Below are 24,067 nucleotides of genomic sequence, written 5' to 3' on the forward strand. Positions count from 1 at the left end.
TGCTCACACTGAATCTCTCATATTTCTTGAGACCTAAGCTGCTCCAGCAAAATGCCATTTTATAACTCCACTTCCAACAGATGGTGCACTGTCCTGGAGCGCCACAATGCTGTTGCTGAGATGCAACAGAAGCACAGGCTGCTGCTCCTGGGGCTTAGGCAAAAGTGACCCCAGGTTATCCTATGCAGGGCAGAGACACGTCTGAAACACAGACTGCTGTTTTTAGAACTGAGATGTCAGTGAGACACTATTCTAAAGCCCTTTCCCCCAACAGACTATGCACTGTCTTGAATTCCAGCAATGCTGCAACTGAGGTGCAAGAGAAGAGCTGGCTATTAACTCCAGGGCTTAGGCATGAGAGACTGTGACTACCACACCCTCAGATGAGGTATAAGTGGTATGCATACTCCTCACCTGCCAGCCTACACTGCTGTCACTAAAGTAGGCACTGCTCTTTCCCAGGGAAGGGCACTGCACAGCTGCTATTTCCATCAACCTGAGAATTTCACTGGTGGCCCAGGGATTACCCCACTTCTGCCTACCACAGTGCACCTAGACACACCATAACATGCCTGAAGACAAGCCAACAAAGCCCAACTTTGCCCCTTCCCCCCTTATGCCAGTGTGCACAGTCCAGAAGCCAGGTGATTGCCCAGCCAAGTCAATCACTTTTGGTATCTGAACACTCCTCCTGAGAAACTGAGGTTGGGCCTACCCACCCAGCCACTACTACCGCAACAGTCATCTACCTGCACATGCTACCTGCAGGCCTGGAGACTGGCCACCCAAAACCCACTGTAGCCACTGCCAACAGCAGCACTGCTCAGAACCAAAAGGGTCATCCTGAAACTGCCACTTTGATCACCCACACCACACCATATGAACAGGGGCCCAACAATCCACTGACCTGTAAAGGTTATGGCTGCCACTACCAAGCATCAGAGTAAGCAACTTGGAGATTCAAGAATCAACCAACTTGGGTACAATAACACCAGTGTCTGTGTAAACCACCCTGAGCCCAAAAGACAGCTCACTGCTGCAACTACTGAAACCTGAAGACTGGCCTACCTAGCATCCTAATTCCCAACAAAACTTCAGCACAGCCTCCACTAATAACTGCACCCTAAGCAACTGAGGAAATCTCAGATACCACTGACACTTTTTACAGCCAAAGAAATCGAACAGAGACTACATTCGTGCACACAACAAAAATCAAAGGCAAAGTGACCTACCCAACCAACATCGCAGATAGATCTTCTGGAAAAAGTCCTCTCCTATGAAAGCAAATTCAAAATGTTGAAAGACGTGACTGATGTACCAGATACAATGGTAATCAGAAAAACAATTCAGGATATGATGAGAAATTTAACAAAGAGATAGATATCATAAAATAAAAACAAATGTAAATTCTGGAACTGAAGAATTCACTGAAGGAAATGTAAAATGCATTCAAAAGTTTCAACAATAGAATGGATCAAACAGAGAAAGAATCTCAAAACTTGAAGACAAATCTTTTGAAATAATCCAGTTAGACAACAGTAAGGAGGACAGGCATGGTGACTCATGCCTGTAATCCTAGCACTGTCGGAGTCTGAAGAGAAAGGATTGATTGAGCTCAGGGGTTGGAGGATAGCCTGGGAAAAATAGTAAGACTCTGTCTCTACAAAAAAAATTAAATTAGACAGGCATGGTGGCACATGACTGTAGTCCCAGATACTCAGAACGTTAAGGCAGGAGGATCACTTGAACCCAGTAAGTCAAGGCTACGGTGAGCAATGATCATGCCACTACACTTCAGCCTGGGTGACAGAGTGAGATTCTGTATCAGCAAAAAATAAAATAAAATTAATAAACAAATAAGAAATAAATAAGAAAAAAGAATGAATAAAACTTTTGTGATATATGAGACATCACAAAGTGACCAAATGTATGAATTATTGGTATCTCAGAAGGAAAAGAGAGCACAAAAGAATTAGAAAATCTATTTAATAAATTAATAGATGAAACTTCCCAAGTCTAGCAAGAGATTAAGACACCCAGATACAGAAGGTACGACAATCCCCAAACAGATACAATGTAAAAAGCCGCCACTTAACATTACAGTCAAAATATTTAAAGTTAGTAACAAAGAAAGAATTGTAAAAACAGAAAGAGAAAAATGTCATCTATAAAGGAACCTCCATTAGACTAACAGTAGATTTCTCAGCAGAAATCTTACAGGACAGGAGAAAACAGAATGACATATATACCGTGCTGAAAGAAAAAAAAAAAAAAACTGCTGATCAATTATACTACATCCAGCAAAGTTATCTTTCATAAGTGAAAGATAAAGTCTTTCCAGAAAAACAAATGCTCAGAAAATTCATCACCACTAGACCAGTTCTACAAGAAATGCACAAGAAGGACTTAAATCTGAAAGCTAAAGGATAACATTTGCCAGCATAAAAACACACACAAGTATAAAACTCAACAGTAAAGGAAACACAAAAATGAGAAAAAGAAAGAGACATAAATGATACAACTACAGGTCATTGTCAATACGCAATGACAAGTAATAAGAGAAAAAAACAAAAATATACAAAACAACCAAAACTAATTAACAGTATGACTGGGACAAAACCTCACATATTAATAATTACCTTAAATGTAAATGGATTATATTCTCCACTTAAAAGATATACTGGTTGAAAGGATAAGAAAACATAATCCAACAAATTCCACTATATGGTGCCTATAAGAAATGCACTTTCTCTGTAAACACATATATAAACTCAAAGTAAAAGGATGAAAAAGGGTATTTTATGCAAAAGAAAACCAAAGTGAGCAAGAGAAGCTATACTTATATGGAGCAAACTTTAAGCCAAAAACAGAAAAGAAAATTTAAAAAAAGTAAGGAAGGTCATTATATGATGATGAAGTGACAAATCCAGCAAAATAAAATAACAATTATAAATATATATGCAACAAACCCTGGAGCACTCAGATTCATAAGAAAATATTACTAGATCTAAATAGAGAGACAGACTCCAATACCCCCGCTCTCTGCATTACATAGAACATTTAGATACAAAATCAACAAGAAACATCGGATTAAAACTGGACTTCAGACCAAATGGACCTAATAGACATTTACAAAACATTTTATCCTACTGCAGAATATACATTATTCTCATCAGTATATGTAACATTATTCAAGATACATAATATGTTAGGCCACAAAACAAGTCTAAACAGGTATTTTTAAAAAATAGAAATCATATTAAATATCTTCTCAGATCACAATGCAATAAAACCAGAAATCAATACTAAGAGGGACACTGGAAACTATATGACTACATGGAAATTAAACAACATGATCCTGAGTGACCACTGGGTCATGAGGAATTTAAAATGGAAATCAAAAAAAATATTGAAACAAGTCAAAATAGAAACAAAACATATCAACACCTGTGAGATACAGTAAAAGCAGTAATACAAGAAGTTTTATGCAAGAATAAACACCTACATCCAAAGAACAGACAGATGTAAAATAAACAGTCTAACTTTGTCACTCAAAGAACTAAAAAAGCAAGAACATACCAAACCAAAAATTAGCAGAATAAAGAAATAATAAAAATCAGATTAAAATTATAAAAAATAAGGAATAAAATATCAATGAAACACTGTCAATACTATGTTGAATAGAAATGGTGAGGGAAGGCATCCTTGTCTTGTGTTGGTTTTCAAGGGAGAATGCCCTCCAGTGCAATGCTTTCAAGGAGCTTTTGCCCATTCAGTATAATGTTGGCTGTGGGTTTGTCATAGATGGCTCTTATTATTGTGAGTTATGTTCCTTCAATATCTATTTTATTGAGAGTTTCTAACATGAAAGGGTGTTGAATTTTATCAAAAGCCTTTTCTGTGTTTATTGAGATAATCATGTGGTTTTTTTCTTTAGTTCTGCTTATGTGATGAATCACATTTATTGATTTGCATGTATTGAACCAACCTTGCATCCCGAGGATGAAGACTACTTGATGATGGTGGATTAGATTTTTGATGTGCTGCTGGATTCAGTTTGCCAATATTTTGTTGAAGATTTTTTCATTGATGTTCATCAAGGATAATGGCCTGAAGTTTTCTTTTTTTGTTGTGTCTTTGTCAGATTTTGGTATATAGTAGATGTTGGCCTCATAGAATGAGTTGAGGAGTCCCTCCTTCTCAATGTTTTGGAATAGTTTCTGTAGGAATGCTACCATCCCTTCTTTGTATATCTTGTATAATTTGGCTGTGAATCCATTAGGTCCCAGGCTTTTTTTGATTGGTAGGCTATTTATTACTGATTCAATTTTGGAGCTTGTTATTGGTCTGTTCAGGGAGTCAATTTCTTCCTTGCTCAGTCTTGGGAGGGTGTATGTGTCCAGGAATTTAACCATCTCATCTAGGTTTTCTAGTTTATGTGTGTAGAGATGTTCAGAGTAGTTTCTGATAGTTGTTTTTATTTCTGTGTGGTTGGTAGTAACATTGTCTTTTTCATTTCTAATTGTGTTTATTTGACTCTTCTCTCTTTTCTTCTTTATTATCTAGCTACTGGCCTATCTGCTGTATTATTTTTTTCAAAAAACCAAGTCCTGTTTTGTTGATCTTTTGAATGGTTTTTCATGTCTCTATATCCTTCAGTTCTGCTAGCTTTGGGGTTAATTTGTTCATGCTTCTCTAATTATTTCAGTTGTGAAGTTAGGTTGTTAATTTAAGATCTTCCTAACATTTGATATGGGCATTTAGTGCTATAAATTTCCCTCTTCACAGAGAAGACACAAACAAATGGAAAAACATCCCAAGCTCATGGATAGGAAGAATCACTATGACTAAAATGACTATACTTCCCAAAGTTATTACAGATTCAATGCTATTCCTACCAAACGGCCAATGGCATCCTTCAAAGAACTAGAAAAAACTGTTTTAATATTCACACGGAACTATAAAAGAGCCCAAATAGCTGAAGCAATCCTAAGCAAAAAGAGAAAAGCTGAAAGCATCTTGTTACCTGACTTCAAACTATACTACAAGACTACTGTAACCAAAACCACAAGGTATTGGTGCAAAACAGGCACATAGACCAATGGAAAAGAATAGAGAGCCCAGAAATAAGGCCACACATCTACCATCTGATCTTTGACAAAGCTGACAAAAACAAGCAATGGGTAAAAGACTCCCTGTTCAATAAATGGTGCTGAGATAACTGGCTAACCGTATGTGGAAGACTGAAACTGAATCCCTTCCTTTCACCATGTACAAAAATCAACTCAAGATGGATTAAAGACATAAATGTAAAACCCAAAACTATAAAAACCCTGGAAGATAACCTAGGCATTACCATCCTGGACATAGAAACAGGCAAAGATTTTATGACAAAGACACCAAAATTAATCACAATAAAAACAAAAATCGACAAATGGGATCTAATTAAGCTTAAGAGCTTCTGCATAGCAAAAGAAACTATCAACAGAGTAAAGAGCCAACCCATAGAATGGGTGAAAATATTTGCAAACTACGCATCTGACAAAGGTCTAATATTCAACATCTATAAGGAACTTAAACAAATTTACGAGAGAAAAATAACCCCATTAAAATGTGGTCAAAGGACATGAACAGACAATTCTCAAAAGAAGACACACATGAGGACAACAAGCATATGAAAAAAAAGCTCTATATCACTGATCATTAGGGAAATGCAAATCAAAACCACAATGAGACACCATCTCACACCAGTAAGAATGAATATTAATAAAAAGCCAAAAAAATAACAGATGCCAGCAAGGTTGTGGAGAAAAGGGAACACTTATACATTGTTAGTAGGAGTGTAAATTAGTTGAACTATTGTGGAAAGCAGTATGGTGATTCTTCAAATACCTAAAAGCAGAACTACCATTTGACCCAGCAATCCTACTACTGGGTAAATATCGAGAGGAATATAAATCATTCTACCATAAAGATACATGCATGTGAATGTTCATTGCAGCACTTTCACAACAGCAAAGACATAGAATCACCTAAATGCCCATCAATGACAGATTAGATAAAGAAAATGTGGCATATATACACCATGGAATACTATGCAACCATAAAAAATGAGATCATGTCTTTTGTGGGAACGTGGATGGAGCTATCATCCTTAGCAAACTAACACAGGAACAGAAATCCAGATACCAACTGTTCTCACTTATAAATGGGACCTAAATTATAAGAGCTTATGAACACAAAGGAAACAACAGACACCAGGGTCTACTTGATCAGGGAGGGTGGGAGGAGGGACAGGAGCAGAGAAGATAATTGTTGGTACTGAGCTTAATACCTGGGTCATGAAATAATATGTACAACAAATCCCAAAACACATGTTCCCTATGTAACAAACCTTCACATGTTCCCCCAAACCTATTTTTTTTTTGAGATGGAGTTTCACTCTCGTCTTCCAGGCTGGAGTGCAATGGCACGTCCTCAGCTCACTGCAACCTCCACCTGTCAAGTTCAAGTGATTCTCCTGCTTCAGCTTCCCAAGTAGCAGGGATTACAGGCGTGTGCCACCATGCCTGGGCATTTTTTTTGTATTTTTGGTAGTGACAGGGTTTCACCATGTTGATAATTCTGTCTGGATATGACCTAATGAGGTGAGCCTTTTGAAAAAGATCTAGAAGTAAGAGCAGAAACTCTCTCCATTGATGTTTTGAAAAAGTAAGCTTTCAAGAATTAGACAACTACAAAGAAATTAATTCTGTCAAAAATGTGAAGAGCTTGTCAAAGAATCCACTCCTCGTCAAGTCCCTAGATGAGAACACAGCCTGTCCAACACCTTAATTTCAGCCTGTGAGTCCCTAAACAAAGAATATAATTAAGCCATGCTCTAACTTCTGACCTACAGAAACTGTAAAATAACAAACATATATTGTTTTAAATCACTAAATTTGCATTAATTTGTTATACAACAACTGAAAATGAATACATCAAGTAATCTGAAAGATGTGGAGAAACTGGGTCTCTCATCAGGGATGTAAACTGATACCACCATTTTGGAAAACAATTCATCAGTAACTACTATGCCAAACGTACACACGAATGCTTTGACTCCACAGCTTAATTCCAAAGTATATGTAAAGCTCAAACACATGTATATCCTTACCACAGAACATATACAACAATGTTCCTAAGAGTTTTGCTCACAAAGCCAATACTGAGACCTACCAATTATCTCTAATCTGCATAGGAGATATACAAATGTGTTATAGTAATCTACAGGAATGCTTTATAGCAATAAAAATAAAAGAATTTTAACTGCACATAACAATCAGTGAACAAGATGGATCTCATACATATAGCATAGAATGAAAAATACCTGACACGAAAGATTACACACTTTATTATTTAACTTATGTGAAGCTAAAGGGAAATCAGTTTCTGACATTATAAGCCCGATAGTGATGAGTCCTTATGGAAGTAGTCACTGGAAAAAACACAAAAGGGGCTTTTAAGGTTCCAAAAAATGTGAAATGTACTTTTTCTTAACCTGGATGATAGTTTACTTTTGAAAAATTTATGAATTTGTGCACTAGTGACTTGTGCACAATATATGTATATTATTCTTCAATAAAGGCTTACTTAAACATTAGTGTAATGATTCTCTTTACTTCTGTGTATCTCATAAACAGATGTCTGAATGTTTCATGAGGAATCTGTAGAGATATCAATTTCTGTGACTTATTTGTAAGGATTTTTCAGATTCTGAAGGAGAACATGAAGACAAATTTGGGGGTGGGTGTCAAGATCTCTAAATAGTATACAGTTTTAGTAACACCATCAAATTAAAAAGCAATCAAAAATTGTGTGTGTGGCTGGGTGCAGTGACTCACACCTGTAATCCCAGAACTTCGGGAGGCCAAGGCAGGCTGATCGCTTGAGGTCTGGAGTTTGAGGCCAGTCTGACCAACATGGCAAAACACCATCTCTACTAAAAATAAATTAGCCAGGCATGATGGCGCATGCCTGTAATCCCAGCTACGTGGGAAGCTAAGGCAGGATAATCTGTTGAACCCAGGAGGCAGAGGTTGCAGTGAGTTGATATTGCACCACTGCACTCTAGCCTGGATGACAGAGCAAGACTCCATCTCAAAAAAAAAAAATAAATTTTGTGTGTGTGTGTGTATATAAATTCCAAGTCAATAAGTAATAGATGTTCAAGAGAAAAAAAATAGAAAAATACCATAGAGGAGCAATTTATTAATGTAAATAAGCTCAAAACATAATTTCTGAAATAAGTAAATACCATTTCTAATCTGCCAATTGCAAAATTGGCTTAAATGAATATTAACCAGTGTTAATCAGACTGTGGGCAAACAGGCATGCTCCACCTTTACTGCTGGCAATGTAAATTATTCGACTTGTTTGAAGAACAGCTTGCGTGTCATTAACCTAGCAATTCAAATTCTGAAAATGTATAATATACTCAGAGACATATTTTAAGAAGCATATAATATATGCATATTACTGACATTAATAGTTGAAAATACTAGAAAATATCATGTTACCTTTTCAGTAGCTGATACAAACTTTCCTTTGTAGGGAGAGAGTCAACTTTGTTGAAAAGATGCAACTGAAATGAAAGAGTAGAGACATTTTTGTCATGTGAATATTCATTTGACCACACACAAGTTATTGAAAATATTATTTTTAAGCTTAATATCCAGAATATGTGTACTCCATTTAAATACTGGTAGAGAATTTATAAGCTACTAATATGCGTTATACAGAAAAGAAAAACATTTTCCTGAAAATCTCTTGGAAAGTTAAGAAGAGCGGACTTGAAACAAAATGATACAATAAAAATACTTTATTAATATCTTCAAAGAATTTTTCAGTTTCATTAATCTTGCTTTGTTTAGCTTAAGTTAATAATTGACCTAGTTTTAAACAATAACATTAAAAGCTTTGAAATTTTAAGACCCTCCTTTCTACCTACATCCCTACTCAGCAGGGAACAGAAAGTCTATGAAAATCTCTCCCATTGTTGTCACATTTGCAAATACATTTAAAAGCATTTTTACTATGCTGCAATAAAGTTGATATATAAAGGGTCTGCGAAAAGTTCGTGGAAAATGTGTGTTATTAAAAAAACAGGCTGGGTGCAGTGGCTCACACCTGTAAACCCAGCACTTTGGGAGGCCGAGGTGAGCAGATCGCGAGGTCAGGAGACGAGATCATCCTGGCTAATACGGTGAAACCCTATCTCTACTAAAAATACAAAAAATTAGCAGGGCATGGTGGCATGCTTCTGTAGTCCCAGCTACTCGGAGGGCTGAGGCAGGAGAATTGCTTGAACCTGGGAGGCGGAGGTTGTAGTGAGCCGAGATTGCACCACTGCACTCTAACCTGGGCAACAGAGTGAGATTCCATCTCAAAAACAAACAAACAAACAAACAAACAAAAACAAAAAAACAAAACAGGGACCAGGGGCCGTGGCTCATGCCTGCAATCCCAGCATTTTGGGAAACTGAGGTGGCCAGATCACCTGAGGTCGGGAGTTCGAGACCAGTCTGACCTACATGGACAAACCCCATCTCTACTAAAAATACAAAATTAGCCAGGCAAGGTGGTGCATGCCTATAATCCCAGCTATTCAGGAGGCAGGAGAATAGCTTGAACCTGGGAGGCAGAGGTTGTGGTGATCCGAGATCGTGCCATTGCACTCCAGCCTGGGCAACAATAGTGAAACTCCGTCTCAAAAAAAAAAAAAAAAAAAAAAATTAAAATCAAAAATTAAAAAGAAATCAGTGCATGAATTTCAATTTTCTGCACCAAAATAACTTGTTATAACAATCAAAAGCGATTGTTATCACATTTCTGAACAGGATCGAGTTTGAAGCACTAAGAAGGGAAAGACATCAGTGTGAAAACAGCCTCTATCAGGGCAACAGGAATTCTGCTAAAATTGAAGCAAGAACAAACAGCATATTGATGGTGAAGCTTAAGTGGAAGAATGGTGAAATCCCCAACACTTTACAAGAAGATTATTGGGACAATGCCTCCAAAGAAATCAGCAGTTTACAAATGAATAACTCATTTTTAGGAAGCAATGAGATAGTGTTGAAGAGGAAGACTGCAGCTACAGACCACCCACATCAATTTGTGAAGGGAAAAAAAAAAGAATTTTGGCTGTGCCCTAATTGAAGAGGACCAATGTTAACAGCAGGAACAATAGCCAGCACCACAGACATCTCAATTGGATCAGCTTACACAATTCTGACTAAAAAAAATTAAAGTTGCGTGAACTCCACTTGATGGGTGCCAAAATCTTTGCACCCAGACCAGCTGCAGACAAGACCAGAGTTTTCAATGGAAATTTTAAAGAAGTGAACACCCAATAGTGGGATTGCTGGGTCAAATGGTACTTCTATTTTTAGTTCTTTGAGATATCTCCAGACTGTTTTCCATAAGCGTTGAACTAATTTACATTCCCACCAATAGCATATAAGCATTCCCTTTTCTCTGCATCCACACCATCATGTGTTGTTTTTTTGGCTTTTAACAATAGCTGTTCTGAATGGTATAAAATGATATCTCAGTGAAGTTTTAATTTACATTGCTCTGATGATTAGTGATGGTGAGCATTTTTTCATGTGTTTGTTGGCTACTTATATCTCTTCTTTTAAGATGCCTATTCAATTCCTTGCCTAGTTTTTAATAGTGTTGTTTGTTTCTTGTTGAGTTGTTTGAGTTCCTCATAGATTCTGGATATTAATCCTTCATCAGAAGCATAATTTGCAAATATTTTCTCCCATTATGCTTGTTGTTTATTTACTCTGTTGATTATTTCTCTTGTTGTGAAGAAGCATTTTAGTTTAAATCCAATTTTCCATTTTTATATCGACTCAAAGGAAATCATTATATTAAAAAGACACTTACACTTATATGTTTATCACAGCACTATTCGCAATAGCAAAGTCATGGAACCAACCTAAGTGTCAATCAACAGATAAGTGAATAAAGAAAATGTGGTATATAAACACTATGGAATACTATGCAGCCATTAAAAAGGAGTGAAATCATGTTCTTTGCAGCAATAAGGATAGAGCTAGACTCCATTACCCTAAGTAAATTAACTCAGAAACAGAAAATCAAATTCCACTTGTCCTCAATTATAAGTGGGAGCTAAATAATGGATACACATGGACCTGAAGATGGAAGTAATAGACACTAGGACTCCAAAATAGGTGAGAGTATGGGGAGTGAAGACTGAAAAATTACACACTGAGTAAACTATTCAATATTTGGGTGATGGGTACAGTAGAAGCCCAATCTCCATTATAAAACAATATGTACCTGTAAAACATATACGCATGTACCCCCACTGAATTTAAATTAAAAAAAAATTAAACAAATGGGATCAAGATCCTGAAGTAGTTCTTTGAAGAACTGTAACAGTCGATGAAACACGGCTTTACCAATATGATCCTGAAGACAAAGGCACAATCAAGGCAATGACTAACAAGAGATGGAAGTGGTGCAGTCAAAGCAAAAGCAGACCAGTCAAAAACAAAGGTCATGGCAATAGTTTTCTGTGATGCTCAAGGCATTTTGTTTGTTGACTTTATGGGCGACCAAAGAACAGTAACATCTACTTGTTATAAGGGTTTGGAATTAGTCAAAGCTTTAGCAGAAAAATGCCCTAGAAAGCTTTGCCAGAGAGTCCCTCTCCATCACCACAATGCACATGCTCATTTGTCTCATCAAACAGGGGCAATTTTGAGAGAGTTTTAAGCGGAAATCATTAAGCATTCACCTTACAGTCCTGAGTTGGATCCTTCTGAGTTATTTTTGTTTTCTAATATGAAAACAATTTTTAATGGGCACCCATTTTCCTCTGTTAATAATGTAAAAAGGACTCCATTGACATGTAGAATTCCTAGGACCCTTGGCTCTTTAGGAATGGGGTAAATGACTGATATCATCACTACAAAAAGCATCTTGAACTTCATGGAGCTTATGTTGAGAAGTAAAGTTTTTTTTTTTATTTTTATCTTTTAATTTCAGTTTCCATGAATTTTTGAAGTCCTCTTGTATTTAAACACACACACACACAAACACACACATACACACACACACACATTGAGGCAGCTTCTGAAATACCTTTTATTTATTTATTTTTTTTTTTATTTTTTTTTTTTTTAAATTTATTTATTATTATTAAACTTCAAGTTGTAGGGTACATGTGCACAACGTGCAGGTTTGCTACATATGTATACTTGTGCCATGTTGGTGTGCTGCACCCATCAACTCGTCATTTACATCAGGTATAACTCCCAATGCAATCCCTCCCCCCTCCCCCCTCCCCATGATAGGCCCCGGTGTGTGATGTTCCCCTTCCCGAGTCCAAGTGATCTCATTGTTCAGTTCCCACCTACGAGTGAGAATATGCGGTGTTTGGTTTTCTGTTCTTGTGATAGTTTGCTAAGAATGATGGTTTCCAGCTACATCCATGTCCCTACAAAGGATACAAACTCATCCTTTTTTATGGCTGCATAGTATTCCATGGTGTATATGTGCCACATTTTCTTAATCCAATCTGTCACTGATGGACATTTGGGTTGATTCCAAGTCTTTGCTATTGTGAATAGTGCTGCAATAAACATACGTGTGCATGTGTCCTTATAGCAGCATAATTTATAATCCTTTGGGTATATACCCAGTAATGGGATGGCTGGGTCATATGGTACATCTAGTTCTAGATCCTTGAGGAATCGCCATACTGTTTTCCATAATGGTTGAACTAGTTTACACTCCCACCAACAGTGTAAAAGTGTTCCTATTTCTCCACATCCTCTCCAGCACCTGTTGTTTCCTGACTTTTGAATGATCGCCATTCTAACTGGTGTGAGATGGTATCTCATTGTGGTTTTGATTTGCATTTCTCTGATGGCCAGTGATGATGAGCATTTTTTCATGTGTCTGTTGGCTGTATGAATGTCTTCTTTTGAGAAATGTCTGTTCATATCCTTTGCCCACTTTTGGATGGGGTTGTTTGTTTTTTTCTTGTAAATTTGTTTGAGTTCTTTGTAGGTTCTGGATATTAGCCCTTTGTCAGATGAGTAGATTGCAAAAATTTTCTCCCATTCTGTAGGTTGCCTGCTCACTCTGATGGTAGTTTCTTTTGCTGTGCAGAAGCTCTTTAGTTTGATGAGATCCCATTTGTCAATTTTGGCTTTTGCTGCCGTTGCTTTTGGTGTTTTAGACATGAAGTCTTTGCCCATGCCTATGTCCTGAATGGTACTACCTAGGTTTTCCTCTAGGATTTTTATGGTATTAGGTCTAACATTTAAGTCTCTAATCCATCTTGAATTAATTTTCGTATAAGGAGTAAGGAAAGGATCCAGTTTCAGCTTTCTACTTATGGCTAGCCAGTTTTCCCAGCACCATTTATTAAATAGGGAATCCTTTCCCCATTTCTTGTTTCTCTCAGGTTTGTCAAAGATCAGATGGCTGTAGATGTGTGGTATTATTTCTGAGGACTCTGTTCTGTTCCATTGGTCTATATCTCTGTTTTGGTACCAGTACCATGCTGTTTTGGTTACTGTAGCCTTGTAGTATAGTTTGAAGTCAGGTAGCGTGATGCCTCCAGCTTTGTTCTTTTGACTTAGGATTGTCTTGGAGATGCGGGCTCTTTTTTGGTTCCATATGAACTTTAAAGCAGTTTTTTCCAATTCTGTGAAGAAGCTCATTGGTAGCTTGATGGGGATGGCATTGAATCTATAAATTACCTTGGGCAGTATGGCCATTTTCACGATATTGATTCTTCCTATCCATGAGCATGGTATATTCTTCCATTTGTTTGTGTCCTCTTTGATTTCACTGAGCAGTGGTTTGAAGTTCTCCTTGAAGAGGTCCTTTACATCCCTTGTAAGTTGGATTCCTAGGTATTTTATTCTCTTTGAAGCAATTGTGAATGGAAGTTCATTCCTGATTTGGCTCTCTGTTTGAATGTCACTGGTGTATAAGAATGCTTGCGATTTTTGCACATTGATTTTGTACCCTGAGACTTTGCTGAAGTTGCTGATCAGCTTAAGGAGATTTTGGGCTGAGACAATGGGGTTTTCTAAATATACAATCATGTTGTCTGCAAACAGGGACAATTTGACTTCTTCTTTTCCTAACTGAATCCCCTTGATTTCTTTCTGTTGCCTGATTGCCCTAGCCAGAACTTCCAACACTATGTTGAATAGGAGTGGTGAGAGAGGGCATCCCTGTCTTGTGCCAGTTTTCAAAGGGAATTTTTCCAGTTTTTGCCCATTCAGTATGATATTGGCTGTGGGTTTGTCATAAATGGCTCTTATTATTTTGAGGTACGTTCCATCAATACCGAATTTATTGAGCGTTTTTAGCATGAAGGGCTGTTGAATTTTGTCAAAAGCCTTTTCTGCATCTATTGAGATAATGATGTGGTTCTTGTCTTTGGTTCTGTTTATATGCTGGATTATGTTTATTGATTTGCGAATGTTGAACCAGCCTTGCATCCCAGGGATGAAGCCCACTTGATCATGGTGGATAAGCTTTTTGATGTGCTGCTGAATCCGGTTTGCCAGTATTTTATTGAGGATTTTTGCATCGATGTTCATCAGGGATATTGGTCTAAAATTCTCTTTTTTTGTTGTGTCTCTGCCAGGCTTTGGTATCAGGATGATGTTGGCCTCATAAAATGAGTTAGGGAGGATTCCCTCTTTTTCTATTGATTGGAATAGTTTCAGAAGGAATGGTACCAGCTCCTCCTTGTACCTCTGGTAGAATTCAGCTGTGAATCCATCTGGTCCTGGACTTTTTTTGGTTGGTAGGCTATTAATTATTGCCTCAATTTCAGAGCCTACTATTGGTCTATTCAGGGATTCAACTTCTTCCTGGTTTAGTCTTGGAAGAGTGTAAGTGTCCAGGAAATTATCCATTTCTTCTAGATTTTCCAGTTTATTTGCGTAGAGGTGTTTATAGTATTCTCTGATGGTAGTTTGTATTTCTGTGGGGTCGGTGGTGATATCCCCTTTATCATTTTTAATTGCGTCGATTTGATTCTTCTCTCTTTTCTTCTTTATTAGTCTTGCTAGTGGTCTGTCAATTTTGTTGATCTTTTCAAAAAACCAACTCCTGGATTCATTGATTTTTTGGAGGGTTTTTTGTGTCTCTATGTCCTTCAGTTCTGCTCTGATCTTAGTTATTTCTTGCCTTCTGCTAGCTTTCGAATGTGTTTGCTCTTGCTTCTCTAGTTCTTTTAATTGCGATGTTAGAGTGTCAATTTTAGATCTTTCCTGCTTTCTCTTGTGGACATTTAGTGCTATAAATTTCCCTCTACACACTGCTTTAAATGTGTCCCAGAGATTCTGGTATGTTGTATCTTTGTTCTCATTGGTTTCAAAGAACATCTTTATTTCTGCCTTCATTTCGTTATGTACCCAGTAGTCATTCAGGAGCAGGTTGTTCAGTTTCCATGTAGTTGAGCGGTTTTGATTGAGTTTCTTAGTCCTGAGTTCTAATTTGATTGCACTGTGGTCTGAGAGACAGTTTGTTATAATTTCTGTTCTTGTACATTTGCTGAGGAGTGCTTTACTTCCGATTACGTGGTCAATTTTGGAGTAAGTACGATGTGGTGCTGAGAAGAATGTATATTCTGTTGATTTGGGGTGGAGAGTTCTATAGATGTCTATTAGGTCTGCTTGCTGCAGAGATGAGTTCAATTCCTGGATATCCTTGTTAACTTTCTGTCTCGTTGATCTGTCTAATGTTGACAGTGGAGTGTTGAAGTCTCCCATTATTATTGTATGGGAGTCTAAGTCTCTTTGTAAGTCTCTAAGGACTTGCTTTATGAATCTGGGTGCTCCTGTATTGGGTACATATATATTTAGGATAGTTAGCTCTTCCTGTTGAATTGATCCCTTTACCATTATGTAATGGCCTTCTTTGTCTCTTTTGATCTTTGATGGTTTAAAGTCTGTTTTATCAGAGACTAGTATTGCAACCCCCGCTTTTTTGTGTTCTCCATTTGCTTGGTAAATCTTCCTCCATCCCTTTATTTTGAGCCTATGTATGTCTCTGCGTGTGAGATGGGTCTCCTGAATACAGCAGACTGATGGATCTTGACTCTTTATCCAGTTTGCCAGTCTGTGTCTTTTAATTGGAGCATTTAGTCCATTTACATTTAAGGTTAAGATTGTTATGTGTGAACTTGATCCTGCCATTATGATATTAACTGGTTATTTTGCTCGTTAGTTGATGCAGTTTCTTCCTAGCCTTGATGGTTTTTACATTTTGGCATGTTTTTGCAATGGCTGGTACCGGTTGTTCCTTTCCATGTTTAGTGCTTCCTTCAGGGTCTCTTGTAAGGCAGGCCTAGTGGTGACAAAATCTCTAAGCATTTGCTTATCTGTAAAGGATTTTATTTCTCCTTCACTTATGAAACTTAGTTTGGCTGGATATAAAATTCTGGGTTTAAAATTCTTTTCTTTAAGAATGTTGAATATTGGCCCCCACTCTCTTCTGGCTTGAAGAGTTTCTGCCGAGAGATCTGCTGTTAGTCTGATGGGCTTCCCTTTGTGAGTAACCCGACCTTTCTCTCTGGCTGCCCTTAAGATTTTTTCCTTCATTTCAACTTTGGTGAATCTGGCAATTATGTGTCTTGGAGTTGCTCTTCTCGAGGAGTATCTTTGTGGCGTTCTCTGTATTTCCTGGATTTGAATGTTGGCCTGCCCTACTAGGTTGGGGAAGTTCTCCTGGATGATATCCTGAAGAGTGTTTTCCAACTTGGTTCCATTTTCCCCCTCACTTTCAGGCACCCCAATCAGACGTAGATTTGGTCTTTTTACATAATCCCATACTTCTTGCAGGCTTTGTTCATTTCTTTTTCTTCTTTTTTCTTTTGGTTTCTCTTCTCGCTTCATTTCATTCATTTGATCCTCCATCGCTGACATTCTTTCTTCCAGTTGATCGAGACGGTTACTGAAGCTTGTGCATTTGTCACGTATTTCTCGTGCCATGGTTTTCGTCTCTTTCATTTCGTTTGTGAGCTTCTCTGCATTAATTACTCTAGCCATCAATTCTTCCACTTTTTTTTCAAGATTTTTAGTTTCTTTGCGCTGGGTACGTAATTCCTCCTTTAGCTCTGAGAAATTTGATGGACTGAAGCCTTCTTCTCTCATCTCGTCGAAGTCATTCTCCGTCCAGCTTTGATCCGTTGCTGGCGATGAGCTGCGCTCCTTTGCCGGGGGAGATGCACTCTTATTTTTTGAATTTCCAGCTTTTCTGCCCTGCTTTTTCCCCATCTTTGTGGTTTTATCTGCCTCTGGTCTTTGATGATGGTGATGTACTGATGGGGTTTTGGTGTTGGTGTCCTTCCTGTTTGATAGCTTTCCTTCTAACAGTCAGGATCCTCAGCTGTAGGTTGTAGCTGTAGGAGATTGCTTGAGGTCCACTCCAGACCCTGTTTGCCTGGGTATCAGCAGCAGAGGCTGCAGAAGATAGAATATTTCTGAACAGCGAGTGTACCTGTCTGATTCTTGCTTTGGAATCTTCCTCTCAGGGGTGTACTCCACCCTGTGAGGTGTGGGGTGTCAGACTGCCCCTAGTGGGGGATGTCTCCCAGTTAGGCTACTCAGGGGTCAGGGACCCACTTGAGCAGGGAGTCTGTCCCTTCTCAGATCTCAACCTCCGTGTTGGGAGATCCACTGCTCTCTTCAAAGCTGTCAGACAGAGTCGTTTGCGTCTGCAGAGCTGCTGCGTTTGTTATTATTTACTGTGCCCTGTCCCCAGAGGTGGAGTCTACAGAGACAGGCAGGTTTCCTTGAGCTGCTGTGAGCTCCACCCAGTTCGAGCTTCCCAGCAGCTTTGTTTACCTACTTAAGCCTCAGCAATGGCGGGCGCCCCTCCCCCAGCCTCGCTGCTGCCTTGCCGGTAGATCACAGACTGCTGTGCTAGCAATGAGGGAGGCTCCGTGGTGGGTGTGGGACACTCCCGGCCAGGTGTGGGATATGATCTCCTGGTGTGCCTGTCTGCTTAAAGCGCAGTATTGGGGTGGGAGTTACCCGATTTTCCAGGTGTTGTGTGTCTCAGTTCCCCTGGCTAGGAAAAGGGATTCCCTTCCCCCTTGCGCTTTCCAGGTGAGGCAATGCCTCGCCCTGCTTCAGCTCTCGCTGGTCGGGCTGCAGCAGCTGACCAGCACCGATCGTCTGGCACTCCCCAGTGAGATGAACCCAGTACCTCAGTTGAAAATGCAGAAATCGCCGGTCTTCTGTGTCGCTCGCGCTGGGAGTTGGAGACTGGAGCTGTTCCTATTCGGCCATCTTGCTCCGCCCCCGAAAATGTGGAATCTGAAATACCTTTTAAAAAACTGGTATAGGAAGATTATCCCTAGATGTAAAAGTAGAATATTTTCTGCGATTGTTAGAGGTTATATGTTAGATATGGTATCATTAATTTAAATTTTCCAAGTTGTGTATGACTTGAAACTATAAAATAAAGTTTAAAAAATGCATTCTCCTTAGTATTTCCTTGAAGATATATGTGTGAGGGAGTAATACGTGAATCACTATTGCTAAGGAGTAATGTTTTGATCTACTGAAAAATTCAACAAATTATTCATAGCTCCAGTTTGTCAGAAAGTAACTTAAGAGGACTATTGTTAAATAGAACTGTTCAATCTCTTCTTGTCTTCACTGCAGAAGACACACTTGTAGTGGCTGAGAAATAACTGAACAGATTGTCAGACACCATAAGTGATTTCTTCAAAGGATGAACTCTAAGGATAAATGCTTTCACCTTTCTCCTTCTAGGCCCCAGTTTCTTTATATACCAAATATACGTATAAAGTACTTTCATCACTTATTTACCAAAGATATTTTATTATTTATTCTATGAAATATTATTAAACACTCTATACTGTATGGTGTAATGAAAAGGCATAGGCTCCCTTAGAATAAAAGAATTTTCATGACAAACACAGTCAAGTTGAAAAAGAGAAATAGTCACTAAATCTATCTTATGCTAGTTTATAACTCTGACCAGAGACAAAGTAAAGATAGACAAATGGTCATGAAATCTTGTTAACAAATTAATCACTCTGACCCAGTATGAATTACCTTTCCTCCTAGGTTTTACCTTAACAGAGGATAGAGTGTTGAGTTCATAAATTTGATAAATGTTGTCTTGAAAGCAAATATCTGCCAAGATTTCAAGAAAATGTTATAAATGAAGTATATAAATAAGCAATACAAGTGTGCAAAAGTAGATGAAGATTAAAGATATGCATTTGTATTATGGATAATTTACACTAAAAATAGCTTGCTGGCAAGTGAAAAAGAACACAAACATAACTTCACTGTGTTTTAATTTTTCTCAAGAAAGGTAATGAGCTACAAAATGTCACCACAGTTCCACAGTGCCAATGTACTGAATTAATGAAAGCTGCTAGTTTGAAAGGGTAGTTATTTTACTAAGCAATTTGGAGAGCTCTATTTTTCATTCTCTTCCTCATTTTGAAATAAAACAAAATGAATTGATTGTTGTTCAGTACATTCTAGTTACAGCCTGTTATATTATTAATGACAGGAACACATTAAATCATTTCCTGATTGCATCAGAAGCTAGAAAGAAAAGGATAGATTGAGCTAACGTTATTTTTCAATATTGTAATGTTCTTGGCCCCTTGAGCCACATATTGGTATTAAGATGTGATTTAAGCTTTCCTCTTTAGTTACAAAAAAAAAGAAGAAAACAGAAGAGTCTAGACTTTATTAAACTTCTCTACATTCAACCTCTTTCAAAACAGTTTGAAATTGAAAAACATTTCTGTTGGTTAAAGATTTAGAACTCTTGACACTTTTTCCATTAAGTCTAGCTTTCTCCCTTGAAAATAAACATAGATATTTCTGAAATTAAGAATAAACATGTAATGCAGTCATGATTTGCTAAATATGACCGTTTTTGTTTTTGTCGTTGCTGGACAATGAACAATCACTAACCATTTACAAAACAGCATTAAATACCAATGTTTCAATCCCTATACAAGATATCATGAGAAAATATAAAGACAAAGATACAAAATATTAAAAATGTTTTAAATCGCAGAAGCTAGAAAGAAAATAAATAGCAGATGTGTGTTTTGTATACAGTACAACTCTTTTTATCTTTAGAAAATAATCGTAACAAAGCCAGCATTCTAATTTTTTTCACTTCTTCATATTTTAAATCTACTTTTAAGTTTCAACTTTCCAAAGACATTTATTTTGTACGTGAATATTTATATTGGTGAATCTAACTTCATTTATGAATACATTCAGTTAGCATTATGGAGATGCTTAGAAGGATGAAACTTAAGCTTTCTCTCTTTCTTTTTTTCCCCTCTGTTCTGTTTTAGTTACCTTTTTACTTTATTAATGTATAAAAATTTTAATTTTACTTAATCTGTCGGACAAGAGAGTAGCTTTGCACAAAAAGATCCTTTTCAGTAATTAAACTTAGTAGGAGTTGTAACCTGTATTACACGTCCCTGAGTTAACAAAGGGATGTTTGAAATGTCTACCAATATCTAAAGGGTTATCCTAAGGGAAAAAAAAAATGAATGGGTATAAGCTAGAGAGGCAGTTTTATACAACAAAAAACAAAAACAAAAACAAACAAACAAAAAAAACTTTCGAATAAATTAAGCCTTTCCATAATGAAATAGACTATTTTGAAAAACTTCTCATTGTTGAGTTTATTAAGCAAAGGCACATTTGAAATATTTTAGCAAAAGAGTCAAGGACATCAGAGGTATCCTTAGGGAAAGGCGAAGAGAGTTGAATGTCTTCTTTATCAACTCTAATTCTAATTCTAATCTTAACAGATTTATGGAAAAGGCTATTGAGTAGAATTTGGAACGAATAAAATAATCAAGGAAATGTATCTTCTATAAAAGCTTATAAGCAGCTAAACAAATGAGCAAAAGGCAATAGAAAAGTAGAGTCACAGGATAAACACCTTCCATCCTTTGAAGAGATATGTAGTGAAGAGAAACTTGATATAAAGAATTTATTAAGAAGTAGCCAGTAAAAAATATGCATCCAGCAGGGACTCAAGATTAGATGAATGTACCAAAAAGAGATAAAATCCTTGCCCTCAAAGAAATGAACATGATCCTGAACAGGCACAGAAATGCCAGCATTGTTGCAGTTATGGTTGAGATTAACATGTGTTAGCCAAGAGGTTACACGTGCTATAACTTTTTCTTTAGAGTGAGTGCAGTGGTCAGGGGTCAGTTTACTGACCTACCAACTCATGCTATCAATAACTCAGAAAGAAAACAGAGATCAAAACCTCATCTGTGTTTTCTTATGTGCAGTTGGTCATTATATCTACAATAGCTGGGAATTAGTTGTACTAACTGTGGCTGGAGAAAGCATGACAGTGACATCTTTCCCGGGACTAGTGTTCAGTCTTCCCTCCTCCAAGACAGTCTTCTCCCTTCTACGTTTAGAATTAAAACATGAACCCTTTACATAGCCCACCAAATAGGATGCTGTGTCTCTGAACACATCATTTGTCCGGGTTTTTGTTTGTTTGTTTGTTTTTTGTCTCACCTCTTGAGGTTCAACTCTTTGGAAGGATTTTTTAAAACATCTTATTAATGACATTAGGACTTAAAAAAGAGTTAACATGCTACTGCATGCTGCATTTCACACTGTATTATTGCATTTGCTAAGACCCCAAATTATAATAGTTATAACTACAAAACAAGAAAACCATATCTATACTATAGGGAGTTTATCAATATAGAATTTCAGGTCTTCTAAATGGTTTCTCATCAAATAGTAAACACAGCTAGCATGATAAGTAGTAGGAAAATCTTACTGTTGTTTGAGAACAAAGCAAGGTTTTTTTCACAACTATATGCAATATATTTAGTGTGAAAGGTTATCATAGAATATGGAAGAAAATTGTACTGACTGTTTTCCACTTTTCAGAGTAAAATCATCGACAGAAGCAAAATTCTTTATCTGCTGAAATCTTTATTGACGTACTTAATGGTGAAATAATATGTCAGGGTTTTACTTTAAAATACTTCAGGATCAAAAATAGATGGAAAATAGAGAAAGGTAAATGAAACAAAAATTATTCATGTTGGTGATTGTTTAAGCTGCATAATGACAACACATAAATTCATGATACTATTCTCTCCACTCTGTATGTCTGAATGATTCCATAATCAACAAATAAAAACAAAAAATAAATAAATAAAATATTAATATTAACCTCTTTTCTCTTTAATTCCCTCTCTTTTAGCTTACTCCTTGGAATTCTAAGGACAACTCCAGTTAACGCGAAAGTGAAAATAAAAACCCAGAAAACCTTTCGGACAGATTACAACAAAGAAAAAGTCTGATACTTCTTGTAGATTCATTTTCCAACCCAAAGATTAGGTAGCAAAGGAGATGTGGGAGAGAAAGAAACAAAATGGGGAAGAAATTGAGATGAGAGAGGACCATATGAAGGAGGTGAAGTCTTTAAAGTGGGAAGGAGGAAAATAACCTGAACTCGTAACTCCTCTTGAAAGTTCACTCTCTCTTCACTCCAGCTCTATTGACTCATTACCTGTAGCCCACTTGCTATTCAATAGTCTTTATCAAAGAGAGATCACATGGATACTTTTGTATGAGTGGTGTCACAAAAGGACATCTTGAGTCCCCAAATAAGGTGCAATATAGAAACCAGAAGTCCCATTCAGCCCAGTATTTATTCTCAAATGTCATAAATGCTGTGCACAAGAAACTTTGCACAACCGGAATGTTTTATTTCTTTCTTATGTAACCGAAAAGTAATTTGCTTTGAGAAAACATTGAAGCTTAACTGCAAATTTTAATGCAATGAGAAAAAGACACAGTTAAAGGACATTAGAAATTCAAGCGAGAGGCAATCATATTTCTCATTACATTCATTTTAAACAAGAGATTACTAAGTATTTTAAATTCCACAATTAGTATAAATACTAAAAGAAATTGCACATGTCATATTTTGAGAGCTGAAGAATCCCAGATACCATCTTATCTTCAGCCTGGTTTTTAGGTAGAACCACTTGTAGATTTGGCCATGTACTTATTTACCTTATTTTACTAAAATGGTTGAAATGTGCCTTTAATTAAAGAAAATCATGTTATAGGAATATACACTTATAAATAAGAATAAAAAGCAAAACTTCAGTGAAAATCCAGAGCTTGAATAAATAACATAGCAAACTCATATTTTTATGGTTACTTAATTTCCTAATTTATAGGAGAGGTGTTTTCATTTTAGCTTACTTTGAGGAAAAAAATCTGGATTAGGAAAAGTCAAGTATTTATTTTTGGGCACACTGAACTACAACATATAATAATAATAACTGACATTTATCAAAGATTTCCTATGTGTAAGATTTACTTACTTTATGTACATCATAATGCAATCATTATAACAACTCTGTGAATAGATGCTATTATAAACAGATATTTGCAGATGGCTAAGACTTAAAGTGATTTATAAACTTCTGAAGTCACAATACTAATAAGCAGTAGAGTTAGAATTACCAGGTTGTATAACTTTAGAGACATTACTCTATAGCATCTATCAGCTGTCAGTATAACTGTTATACATTTACAGCTACAGAACTGAACATACTTGCTTCCCTGGACTGATGAACAACTTAGTCAACCAATTCCTCATGATGGGAAAATTTATGCCTTCCTAGCCCAGTCCTTCAGGAGAAAAAGATAGTGGTTGAGGAATCAGCTAGGTTCAGAGGTAGTGACACTACGTAAGTGATTAGTATAAAGAAAGATCAATAGATTCGAAGTTAAAATTTAAAAGAAATTCAGTAGTAGAATTGTACTGGGGACTAACAGGCTAGCATTAAGAATAATTAACTGGATCAGGTAGAAATATGGTTTCCAATAAAGAAGGCACTCAGATGGTGCTTAGGTAAAAGGGATAGTGACACTGAAGTTCAAATGAGAAAAATCTCAGTGTATTGTTTATATAATTCTAGAGCTAAACCCTTGTT

At 36.9% G+C, this 24,067-nt stretch overlaps 1 long non-coding RNA gene across 1 annotated transcript in view; it reads left to right on the forward strand.

Moving 5' to 3' along the window:
- LOC119620428 (uncharacterized) overlaps positions 1–22,807 on the forward strand; it is a 39,810-nt gene extending 17,003 nt beyond the window's left edge. The window contains exon 2 of the long non-coding RNA XR_005236956.1: positions 22,318–22,807. This is a non-coding gene — a long non-coding RNA (uncharacterized lncRNA). The remainder of the gene's footprint in view (positions 1–22,317) is intronic.
- The last annotated feature ends 1,260 nt before the right edge of the window (positions 22,808–24,067 follow it).

This window comes from Chlorocebus sabaeus, chromosome 7 (assembly GCF_047675955.1).
Source record: "Chlorocebus sabaeus isolate Y175 chromosome 7, mChlSab1.0.hap1, whole genome shotgun sequence".
NCBI classification, from domain to species: domain Eukaryota; kingdom Metazoa; phylum Chordata; class Mammalia; order Primates; family Cercopithecidae; genus Chlorocebus; species Chlorocebus sabaeus.